Below are 13,024 nucleotides of genomic sequence, written 5' to 3' on the forward strand. Positions count from 1 at the left end.
GAGTGACCCATTTAGGGGAGGCCATTCAGCTCCTTCGATCTGTGTGAAGGTGGTTGGCTCATACTTTCAGGCATGCGTGTGTCCATGCTTGACTTGGAAGCAGCAAAATGTCTGCCAGAACACCTCCACCTTCCTGGAAAGAGGAAACGGTGCAATGTCTTAATTAATTTGCCTCTCATGAGGGATATTGGCTCCAAGAGCCCCCGTGGAGGTAGCAAAATAAAGGCAGTGTTTGTTAATAGGAGCGGGGGATTAGATGGGGATTCAGTCGATTGATAATGGGGATTTCTGTAGGCTCCCTGGCAAGTGTAGCTGTAGCAGGGAGCTGCCTGGCAGCCACTTGGGCTGCAGGAGGAGAGGTGAGCTGGGTGAGCTCTGGCTGGTGTTACTTGGTTCCCTCCCCAGAAGAGGAAAGGAAAGAAAGACTGTGCGGTAAGTCCTCAAATTCCCAGGCATCTATCTCAAGCAGTTTTTCTCTTCCATTTTTGACTGTTCAAGCAGGTCTCCCTCTCTGACCACACGCCGTCCTGCTCACAGTGCATCCTTGTGCTCCTGCAGTGCAAGCTGCATGATCTCTTGAGGCAGGTTAATAAGCAGCTTGTGACCCGAGTTCCAGTTCACATAGTTCAATTAAATCCCAATTAATCCTGCTCAGACCTAATTTACTTTCATTCTCATACATATGCTTCTCTCTGCTTTAGAGATGCTCTCTGCTGATGTTCCCCACTGGCAGCAGTGGAATAGCCAAGGCTGTCTGTGAAGAGAACCAATACTTCCTTCTTGCTGCTCTGGAAGTTTTGAAGCCAAGATTCTTTCCCAGCCTGGTGTAAAGAACATGAAAAGAGCCCTTTGGTGCCTGGGTGCCAGGGAGGGTCGAGTCTCCGTGTGGTGATACTTAAGGAGAAAGCAATGAGGCTGTAGGAGGGGAGGAGGTGGTCGCTGCCTCTGTTCATGGAGGTAGTTCTTCCAGGAAGGTGTTCTGTTGCTCACAGCGTGTTCCTGCAGGGATCAAGATGACTGTATTGATTTTGTTTGCTTCTGAATCTCATGAAGCATCAGACTGACTGCAGCGAGGAAGTGGGATGATGAATGGAGAGTGCTGGCGTTTGGATCCTGTCTGCTTGTTTGGTGATGAGGTTGGCTGCCAGGTTTGGTGCTCTGAAAGGATCTGACCCTCCTCATCCTCAGACCAGAAGGGACGATTTGGCTGGTGCCGTCCCATAAGAGATACGGAAGCAAACCAGTGTGGCTTTGAGCAGTTCTTCTAAGTTTATGGAGTGGTTTTGTGTCTTTTGTTAAGTGGATCAGAGCAGTCGCTGGTCAAAACGTCCCTTGTTTGGGCTGGCAATTACAGGGTGATGATCCTGTTGGTTTCGCATCTCTTCCTTTAAATTCAGCTGCTTTTCCCATCTTTCATTCTTGGTCTTCCCAACTTCACCGCCCACCTCGATCTGTCACCACATATCAGTGCTGTGCAGTCCCCACCTCTGATGATGTTCACTTCCTTCCCTTCAGCTTGTGGGGTTTCACTCGGAGCCTGAAGGCACTTGTGTGGCTCTGGAGCTTTCTGCACCCTGTGTGAACAGCAGCTGGCTGCAGCCAAAGGCCCTCAGACTGCAGCTGAAGCAGAGCCCAGTTGATTCTTGCACAGCCTGGGTCCAACCCACCTGCCAAACACAGAACCATGCTGCTGTGTGAGAGCCTCCAGGCTGGAGAGAAGGATCCCAGCATTAGTCCCCCTGCTTGGCAAACCTAAACTAGCCCTAAGCTCATAACCATGAGTTCCTGATGCTGGCCATGCTAATTGCTTGCTGTCACACCCACACTCTTTGCAAGTCTGCCAAGCTCAGTGATTGTAAAATGATAGAATTCCTGAGCTGGATGGTCCCTGCGAGGACCACTGAGTCCAGCTCCTGGCTGCACGCTTCAATGGCTCCAGGTGGGGATGGCAAAAAGCTGCTTGAGTGAAAAGATCAGAACAAAGGGCTCTGCTGCATCTGTCTGCGACTCAAACACCACCATTGTGTTATTCATAGTAATAATTCCTACAAATATCGTTGGAATTTGCAGCGAGCAAAGTGCAGCTCGCCTCAGGAACAGAATCAAAGGGTGGCACAGTCTGGAGCACACACCTGCCTGTTTTGCTGTTGCCTGGGAAGATTGCAGCTTGATGACGTCCAACAGCAAGGCAGTTCTCCTTCAGCAGGTATCTTCTGAACTCACAAGCACCTCTGCACTACAGAGTGGCCCTGTGTTAAACAAGGATGTCCGTCATTCACACTGGTTTCAGATCTGACATTCCTCTCCTAGCACCCAGGACCAATGCTTAGTCACTTCCCCGTGAGGAGGAATGACTTAGCATTAGGTAGTAGATGAGAACAGGATTCTTTCCTATGTTGCTCCCTTCAAAGATCAATAACCACATGCCGCACGTAGGTAACAAGAGCCAAACAGGAGCCATTCCATCCCAGACTACACCTGCAGATGTCTCCACAAGGTCTGTGTGAAGAGTCTCACAGCTGAAGGCCCTAGGACTGCTCTTCCTCTTTCCAAACACATGGTAGCTGAGGAAAGCTCCCTATTAGCTGAAGAGACCAATTTCAGGACCTTTACTGACTGGAGGAGCCACTGTGGGACACAGGTGTCCTCTCCCACTCACCCTCTCTCCACAGCCGGCCATGGAGCAGCTCTTGAAAAGATGGCGGAGCTGTCTAAATCAAACCCTAGCACTGACTACATAAACAAATACATGGACTAGCTGCATGAAGAGCAAGCAGCAGACATTGCAACAGCAAGTCAAATGCAACCTCAAAGATTTACTAACAAAGAGTCAAAATGCTACATTTCCATGGGAAGCCTAGAACAGATTGACTCAGGTGTGACAGTGGCTCCCAAGGCGGTTCTGCTCCACACATTGCTGGTGCACTTGCTAAGACACCTCATCTTTGTCTTTGGACACTGGGAAAAGGGGAAAACATATTTTGCTACTGGTATGTCATTCTTGGGAATGGGAAAGAAAGTGAGTGTGGGACTTGGGTCACATCACTGCAGCCTATGGAGACCCTTTGGGTGTGTAGCTGCCCTGCAGCACAGCACTGCCACTCCGCTGCTCCAACAACACCTACAGCAGCTGTGCACATAAGGATGGCAGATTACAGGGAGTGCCATGCGGGTGCTGCAGGGCTTCATCCCCTAACCCTGCAGTGATATATCAGCAGTGCCCAGCTGGCTTTGCTGCACATTGTTATCACCCGAGAGTCTGAAGACTTGGGGGAAAAGCTCAGCAGCTGCGCAGCTGCCGAGGTTCCATGTCATGCCCTGGCCTGCACACAGCCCGGCTCTCCCCACTCTGCTCTCCCAGTGTTTCCCGCAGCCCCTGTGCTGTGACCAACACAAGCGGGGCTCGGGCCCAACGCCCGCTCACATCCCCAGCAGGCAGAAATATCACCCGACAGAATCCCAGCCTACCTGCAACCCCCAGCAGCAGTTAAATCCTTCATTTCTACACTTGTGCTTCGTAACACCAAACCAATAACAACAGGACGAGCATCTATTTGAGTCATTTTATAAAAGTATTTGACTTACAGAGATATTGTTACAGTTACCTGAGTATTGGAAATTACAATACAAGGAAATTTCCACAATGAATTTCATACAGTATTTTACCATCCAGTGCTGCTGGATGTTCATGTCCTTGTTCAATAGAGCATATATACACAAACAGTGATGCTGGAAGAAAATGAAGACACCACAAGAATCAGGGGCTGCAGATACCAACAGAACCAAGAGCTGAATTCACAGACAGAGCGCAGCATGTCAGAATGATGCAAACAAGACAATTTTAAAAGGCTTTTCTCTTTCAGTTTTTTTTTTTTCTTTTTCTGGAATAGAAACACATTAAAATATCAGCTCCAGCTGCTTGATCAGATGAAGACATGGCACATTTACTGTGCAGCTTCATATAGGAACACCTGAGCTACCTGGAGCAATAAGGCTTTGTCAATTTGTCCATCAGCAGCTCAGCATCTCATTCAGTTTTTCATGTCATTTTCATAAGGCAAAAATCGAAACAGAAGTTATTTTCATGCTTGAGAATTGGGATTAATTGGCAGCTACATACAAGTATTTATTTGTTATGCAGTATGAATTCACACAGACCAGGTTGCTCAAGCAGTGCTGGGAGCAGTAAAGTCATTCATCTCAGCTGGAAGTCCAGTATAACCTGGGGTAGCAGATGCTGTGGGGTTATCCACAGCATCCACGGGATGTTTCCAAAACATAAAGAACAGCAAAGTGCACCAATGGTTCATAGGAACAACGTTTTATTTCTACAGAACATGCTATAGAAAAACCAAAAGACTTAACAGAATCACAGAATCACAGAATTGTAGGGGTTGAAAGGGACCTTTAGAGATCATCGAGTCCAACCCCCCTGCCAAAGCAGGCTCCCTACACCATGTCACACAGGAAGGCGTCCAGGCGGGTCTTGAATATCTCCAGAGAAGGAGACTCCACCACCTCCCTGGGCAGCCTGTTCCAGTGCTCCGTCACCCTCACTGTAAAGAAGTTCTTCCGCACATTTGTGCGGAACTTCCTATGCTGTACTTTCATCCCATTACCCCTAGTCTTATCCCCACGCACTACTGAAAAGAGACCAGCCTCGCCACTATGGCTCCCACACCACAGGTATTTATAAACCTGGATCAAGTCCCCTCTCAGCCTTCTTTTTTCAAGGCTAAACAGACCCAGTACCCTAAGTCTCTCCTCATAGGGGAGATGCTCCAGGCCCTTCACCATCTTAGTGGCCCTCCGCTGGACTCTTTCCAAGAGATCCCTGTCTTTTTTGTACTGGGGAGCCCAGAACTGGACACAGTATTACAGATGAGTCCTCACCAGGGCAGAGTAGAGGGGGGAGGATCACCTCCTTTGACCTGCTGGACACGCTCTTTTTAATACACCCCAGTATGCCATTGGCTTTTTTGGCTACAAAGGCACACTGCTGGCTCATGGTTAATCTGTCATCTACCAGGACGCCCAGGTCCCTCTCAGCAGAGCTCCTCTCCAGCAGGTCTTCCCCCAGCCTGTACTGGTGCATGCAATTATTTCTACTCAGGTGCATGACTCTACACTTGCTTTTGTTAAACCTCATCCGGTTTCTTACTGCCCAGCTCTCCAGCCTGTCCAGATCTCGCTGAATGGCAGCACAGCCTTCAGGTGTATCAGCCAATCCTCCCAACTTCGTGTCATCAGCAAACTTGCTGAGGGTGGTCACTATCCCCTCATCAAGGTCGTTGATGAAGATGTTGAACAAGACCGGACCCAGTACAGACCCCTGGGGGACGCCACTAGTTACAGGCCTCCAGCCAGACACCGCACCGCCAATGACAACCCTCTACACTCTGCCAGTCAGCCAATTCTCAACCCACTTCACCGTCCACTCATCTATCCCATACTTCCTCAGCTTTGTTATAAGGATGTCATGGGGGACAGTATCAAAAGCCTTACTGAAATCAAGGTAGACTACATCTACCGCCCTCCCCCTGTCCACCCAGCTAGTGACATCTTCATAAAAGGCCACCAGGTTGGTCGAGCACGACCTACCCTTGGTGAACCCATGCTGAGTACTCATGATAACCTCCTTATCACCCAGTTGTCTGGAGATGGCATCCAGCACAAGCTGTTCCATCACCTTCCCTGGGACAGAGATGAGGCTGACTGGCCTATAGTTACCCGGGTCTTCCTTCTTGCCCTTTTTGAAGACTGGAGTGACATTGGCCGTCCTCCAGTCTTCAGGCACTTCCCCAGTTCTCCAAGACCTCTGAAAGATTACAGAGAGCGGCTCAGCAACGACTTCCGCCAGCTCTCTCAGCACCCGCGGATGCACCCCATCAGGTCCCATGGATTTATGGACCTTAATGTTTCCTAGGCACTCACAGGCCACCTCTTCCCTGACTAAAGGGAAATCTCCCATTCTCCAGACTCTCTCATCAACCTCCAGGGTCTGGGATTCCTGAGGGAGAGCCCTTTCACTAAAGACAGAAGCAAAGAAGGCATTCAGTATTTCCGCCTTCTCAGCATCCCCTGTTACCAGAGCGCCCCCCTCACCTAGTATGGGGCCCACATTCTCCCTAGCCTTCCTTTTGCTGTTAACGTATTTAAAAAAGCCTTTTTTATTATTCTTTATCTCCTTAGCTAGATTCAACTCCAGGTGGGCTTTGGCCTTCCTGGTTGCATCTCTGCAGTCCCTGACTACATTCTTGTATTGTTCCCAAGTGGTCAGACCCTTCTTCCACATATCATGTACTTTCTTCTTTCCGCGGAGCTTGCACATGAGCTCCTTACTCATCCACGCAGGTCTCCTTGCACCTTTTCCCGATTTCTTAGTCACAGGGACGCACCGATCCTGAGCTTGGAAGAAGAGCCTTTTAAACGCTAACCAGCTCTCACAGGCCCCCTTGCCTTCTAGCACCCTGGCCCACGGGATAGCCCCAAGTAGGTCCCGAAGGAGATCAAAGTTGGCTCTCCTAAAGTCCAGGGTAGCAATCCTACTTTTTGCTTTGCTTCCTCCACTCAGGATCTCGAACTCCACCATCTCATGGTCACTACATCCCAAGCTGCCCCCAACTTTTACTTCCTTAACAAGTCCTTCCTTATTGGTGAGAATAAGGTCCAGCAATGCCCCACCCCACGTCGGTTCCTCTACCACCTGCATCAGGAAGTTATCTTCAATGCACTGCAAGAATTGTCTGGACCGCGCATGCCTGGCCGTGTTGGTCGTCCAGCAAATATCTGGATAATTGAAATCCCCCATAAGTACCAGTGCCTGGGAACATGCTGCTACTTCCAGTTGCTTATGGAAGGCCTCATCAACCTCCTCTTCCTGATCAGGAGGCCTGTAGTACACACCCACAACAGTGTCCCCTTTGCCAGCCTGGCCCTTGATTCTCACCCACAAGCTCTCAACTTCTACATTACTCTCGCCCAGGTGGAGTTCAATACATGCTAGCTGCTCTCTCACATAAAGAGCAACTCCACCACCCCGCCTTGCCAGCCGATCTTTCCTAAAAAGCACATAGCCCTCCATGACAACATTCCAGTCATGCGAGCTGTCCCACCACGTCTCCGTGATCGCAATGAGATCATGGCCACTTGACCGCACACAGAGCTCCAATTCTTCCTGTTTATTTCCCCTGCTTCACGCGTTGGTATACAGGCACTTGAGAGAGGCAGCATCTCCCCACCCCTCTCCATGCCTTTTAACTCCATTGTCTGCACCCAGCGAGCTCTGCTTTGAGTCTTGAACTGCCGCCTCAGACCCAGCGGCCCTCGTTTTGTCCCCTTCCCCCATCCTACCTAGTTTAAACACCTGTCAATAAGTCCTGACAGTTCCTCAGCTAGAACCCTCTTACCCATTTGAGACAGGCCGCTTCCATCTGCCGCTGTCATGCCAGGTGCCGAATAAATTGCCCCATGATCAAAAAAACCAAGACTCCTATGTCTGCACCAACTCTTTAACCATTTGTTTAAGAGGTGGGTTTTTAGGCCCAACTCAGTATCCCTCCCTGCCACTGAAGGTACAGATGCAATAACCACTTGCACACCTGTTCCTTCGATTACCCGCCCCAGTCCCCTGAAATCATCTTTGAGAGCTTTCAGGCTTTTTTTACTAACTTCTTCACTGCCAGCCTGAACTACTAGCAGGGGATAGTAATCAGAAGTAATCTATTTTGCAGAGGCACCTGGGACTTGTTGGCTTACAAAGCAAAACGTGTAAGTAAACATTATTTCAGACTTCAAGAACGTCGCCAATTGAACACACTGGCAGGTTTACTTTACTGCTTGGCCAAATGCAGTGTTTCACAGACTGCTTTTCCCATCTGACTCTTAGTTTGCAGTACATTAAAGTAAGTTCTGGTGCTTGGGATATCCAGCCCCCTTTCCCCATCCAATACAGCAGGAAAGACACAAACACGCCACTTAAATTAAAGAAAGAAAACAAGGAGGAAATGGAGTCCGAGACTGCAAAAATATATACAAGCATTTATCTTTTTCCTGAACTAAACATTTCAACCATAACAATATTCAACAGCCGTACCCTATAGAACTAGGGCTAAGGCTATTTCAATTAGAACTGCTTTGTGTTTTAAAAATATAGGGCTGAAAGCCTTTTGGGTGATATTTATACATCCACGGCATGTCTAGGTTCCTTATGTGAATCAGAAATCATTATGCAGAACATAAACTAGTTGTCTTAGCTTAATCTTGCATTATCCTGTTTAATTTCATCTCTCCTGTAAATATGTTAGATAACTAGGTTTCACTGTCAGAATTAACATAAACAGATTATTCATAAGGCTTTTTTCTTCTCCTTCTGAGCTGTATACGGTAAAATACCCATCCAGTGTTTTGGAATAGGCAGATCTTCCTCCTAGTAAAACTGTGAAGCAAGGATAGCTTTCACCGCCAGTGAGAAGGTTTATGAAAGTGCTCGGTAGAAATCCAGAGTTTACGTGGATAAAACCTCAGGATAACATCCATTTACTTACACGCTACTATTGTTAAATAATCCAAGTCAAGTCTACTTTACTATGAAGTGTGCAACAAGCAGAAGAAACGAAGAAGAACATCACACTGAGTTCACATTCTTCAAGGTGCAAATCGCAGCTATTCCTGCCCAAAAACCTTGTTTCTTCAGTTGCAAATAACAGCTTTTCCTTCAGCTGCTCATAATTCTTATAGGCTGGAAGGTCCAAGCGATTGAAACTGAAAACAAAGAGAAACCTTAAGTACTGAACAACAGTTTAAACCACCAAAAAATCCATTAGGAACACAGGCATATGAACTGTCCTGTTCAGAAGGAAGACTGCATTTGTACCCTCTAAAACACCTGTATCTTGACATTCATTTGTCTATGAAAGTGAGAGTTAAAGCACAACAAGCACCTGAGCAGCGATAACTTTCCAGAACTGGCAATGTATTTAGCAACAAGTCTCAGCTAATCTCTCTTCTGTATCTGAAAATTAATATCTGAGCATCTTCACAAAGCACCAGCATAACTGAGAAACTGAGCAGAAGCTACATTTTCTCCAGCCAAGAGGAAGCATGAGCGTGGCTATTTATTTTCATTGCCAAGATCGAGCGTGGTGATAATGAAAGATCAATCCCAAACTCTTTAAAAAAAGGACAACCTTAAGTACTAAAAGTAGCTTTACGTTTTTAGTGGTGTGCAAATCCATGGCGTTTACAATGGAATCAGCTCCACAACAAAACTGCTTTTCAGAAGTTCAACTATTAGTCAGCAGAGCTTACTGCCATAACCCAGTGTTTTGCTTTCACACAGTCTCAGACACTTCCATAACACACCCACTTCCTAAAATCTCAAAGTAGATTTCCATCCATAAGAACAGAACCACAGCAGAGTTTGATACTTCGTACTTACCAGGTGTGAATTCCAGGTAACCAGTTTTCCTTTCCAACTTTCTCAATGCAAAATTTTTGGGGTCTGTTGCTCCCTGTACAAAAATCAAACAATGAATTCTTAGGTCGAACTGCCCGTGTATACCAGTAGGTAATACATGACAACAGCGCGTGAAAACAAGACTATAACTACTTGCAGAGCACAAAGACATTTGTCTCTCACTACATCCCTCTGAAGAAATCCACGTAGTGAAATGCATAAATATGAAGCGGTTTTCAAAGAAACTCATCCACTGAATCACATTGTTGGTTTGGTACTGGAAAGAATCTCTGGAGTTTACCTAGTCCTTCCACTCTGAGCAAGCAGGGATACCCAGAGCAGGCTGCCCTGCCAGGACCACGTCCAAACCATGGATCAAGTCACTGATGCAAGGCGTGTTCACATTCCCTCCATTCATTTTTCTGTCACAGCTCTACCAATATGCAAGACTCAGAAAAGATTCCACATATATTCATTAAAAAATACACTTAAAAACACAGTTTGGTCCTTATTAAGAAAAAAGGAAATAACATGAGCATAAAATGCATTAAAGAGGGCTCGTTACCCATGAGGTCAGCAAATCCTCCCACTGGTAATCTGCACGTTCCAGTAACGAACTGTAGAAGTCTCATTCTCTTCTTGTTATCTATTTCTTTCACAAACTGAAAGATAATGTGTCCAGGTGTGGAGCCCTCAGTACAAAAAAGATATGGAGATTTTGGAAAGGGTCCAGAGGAGGGCCACAAAGATGATCAGGGGGCTGGAGCACCTCCCCTATGAGGACAGGCTGAGGGAGTTGGGTTTGTTCAGCCTGGAGAAGAGAAGGTTGCGGGGTGACCTCATTGCAGCCTTTCAGTATCTGAAGGGAACTTACTCCCAGGAGGGGAGTAAACTCTTCGAAAGGGCTGATAATAGCAGGACTAGGGGAAATGGTTTTAAGTTGAAAGAGGGAAGATTTAGGTTGGATGTTAGGGGAAAGTTCTTTACTAGATGAGTGGTTAGGTCCTGGAACAGGCTGCCCAGTGAGGTTGTGGATGCCCCGTCCTTGGAGGTGTTCAAGACCAGGTTGGACGGGGCCCTGGGCAACCTGATCTAGTAAAGGCATATGTTTGGTGGCCCTGCTAGGCAGGGGGGTTGGAACTACATGATCCTTGAGGTCCCTTCCAACCCGGGTGATTCTGTGTGATTCTGTGTGTGATAATAATTAACACTGATGTAAAGTTTAATATTTATGTGATCACTTCCCCATCACCCCTAGGACAGCTGGATTAGCAGTTATCATTTACATTTACATGCTACTTATCTGTTGAGTAATTCTGACTGTTGCTCACTAAGCTGTAGCTGTGTTCTTGTGAGGAAAAAAGAAGTCTACAAACCTGCCAGATCCACAGTATCTTTCTGCTGGTTCTGGTATCATGCTGGTAGATGGTATTGCCTCTGCCAGTCATTCAGATCAATTTCTTGCATTCCACATGGGAGCACCTTTAGGGAAGAAAAAGGATCATGAACATGGAAACTACAAGCTACTACTTTGCTTCTACAGCAAGACTATTGTACTTAAATACTACTGTACTTCAAAGACCCGCAATCACAGTACGCTTGGTTTTAATATTAAACTCTTAAACTTCCACAGCAAATAACATCCGTTCACAAAGAAAATGTAGAGTGGCAACAAAGGAGATACCCCAGTCATGAAAATGAATGTATTTAGACACATAAACCATACTTTCTCATTGCCTAACTGTACCATTCTGTGCTAGAAATACGATGTTCTGCTGTAGAGTATAATTTGCAGAGACCAAAAGCAGCTAAAACCTGCTCCACTCTGTAATTTGACCATCTGCTGATATTTGGTTCTTATCTTCCTTGCTTTCCAATTGTTCACTCTTTAAACACACGCAAATCACATGGTCAAGGATTACAAAAACACTGTTAGCCAAAAAATTTATGCTGGCAGAATCTTAACGTTAGAAATGTGTCTAAGTTGGTTGCAAAGAAGAAAGTGAAGAACAACACAGTAACCAAATATTGACAGATACATAAGGCTTCTCTCACACATCCTGAAAGCAGAACAGCCAGCCTTAATGAACTCTGCTCTTCAGACTCTGACTGAAATTCAAGTATTACGTGTAGCAGCCTGGATCTGGCAATAGTCATAGAACCCTTTACCTCCAGCTCCTTAGCATCAAAGGACCTCAGATACTGCTGGGGCAGAATTTCATTGAAGCCTTCAAAAGAAGCTTGTGTCTGTTCCTCAGCAACGTGCTCTCGCAGCACCCTGGCACTAAACACGCGGTGCTGCCCATCATGCGCTTGAAGCCACTGGAGCTGAAGCAGCGCAGCACGGCTCAGGGCCCTCCCGGCTCACGGCTCAGCTCTGGGCCCGAGGTGCGTTCACCTGCAGCCCTCCCGCTGCCCTCTCCTCCTCCACACTGCAGCTGGGCTTCCCAGGGCAAACAGCAACACACGATGCATCAGAAGGCTGAAAGAGCCAGCCGGGAAGACAGACAAGCTCAAGGAGCTGAGCGTAAGGACACCCTTCTTCCTCCCGCGCTGCTTCCTCTCCCTTGGTTTCTTCTCAGCCCTCGCAGAGCAAGGGGATGCTCACAGTCTGTCGCTAGCAGTTCCAGGTGGGCTGAAAGGCCACAGGTACGGAACACCAACAGGGAAACGGGGAAAAGCAACTGCATTTCCAGGGAGGGACCTGAAGCCGACCGCTTCATCACCCTGCAATGGCCAGCCCAAGCCAGGCACGTTTTGAGCAGCTACTGAAAGAGGCAGCACCAGTTTTAGAAAGTTTGGTTCGCTTTTATTTGAAACGAAGAGATGCAAAATGCAACTAAAATACATTTCAACACAAAATTAAGTAGGTAGGATACTAACAATGACTAAAGACATGCTATAAGGTCAGCTAGTAATCAATACGTTGAAACAGGGATCGAGCTGAAGCACCCTGAAGGAACGCAGCGTCTCCAGCTCTTGACATACATCAAGTCCTGCACGGGTGAAGCCCTCTTTGCTTCTAATGCAGCACAAGCCCTTCCCTTCCAGCTTCCTTCTTTCCTCTCCATTGTCCACGAAAGGGAAAGCATGGCCGTACCTGAAATCTCAACCATACTGACTGTTGCCTTTGGTGCCACCTCCGAGGAAGCGTTGCAGGTTGTTCTGCTGTCCCTCGTGGATTCTTGCTCAAGCCCTCATCGTTGCTTTCTGCTTTCCTTCTCGGCTTTCTTCCTCAGCTGAGCAGCGCTTGCCTCGGCTTTCTTCATTCTCTCCCAAGTCTCAGTCCCCAAACTCTCTGAGTCCTACAAGAATCAATTAGGAAACGCTCAGGAAACCTTCTCAGCTAACAACTGGCTGATGGCTTGCTTTGGGAGCTCAAGTCACCTTCCTGGGCACGTTGGGCTTCCAGAACTGGGAACCGCCTTCCTGACAGTCGGGCACACAAGAAACTCCACATCTGTCTCATTCCCCAAATCCCATGCAAACCAGAATCTAAAACCCTTTCCTACAAAGCGGTCCCTGCATGGGCAGGTGGACCCTCTGCCTGGCAGCTCATAGGGCGCA

The 13,024-nt window shown here is 47.3% G+C and overlaps 1 long non-coding RNA gene across 1 annotated transcript; it reads right to left on the reverse strand.

Moving 5' to 3' along the window:
* Positions 1-9,439: 9,439 nt before the first annotated feature.
* LOC146754580 (uncharacterized) lies at positions 9,440-10,942 on the reverse strand. The gene is made up of 3 exons (XR_014938958.1): positions 10,834-10,942; positions 10,023-10,119; positions 9,440-9,512 (listed from the first exon to the last, which is right to left on the reverse strand). It is a non-coding gene; the product is annotated as an uncharacterized LOC146754580 (long non-coding RNA).
* Positions 10,943-13,024: the final 2,082 nt, after the last annotated feature.

This window comes from Coturnix japonica, chromosome W, assembly GCF_054131305.1.
Source record: "Coturnix japonica strain WE chromosome W, WE-NBRP24, whole genome shotgun sequence".
Classification (NCBI taxonomy): Eukaryota; Metazoa; Chordata; class Aves; order Galliformes; family Phasianidae; genus Coturnix; species Coturnix japonica.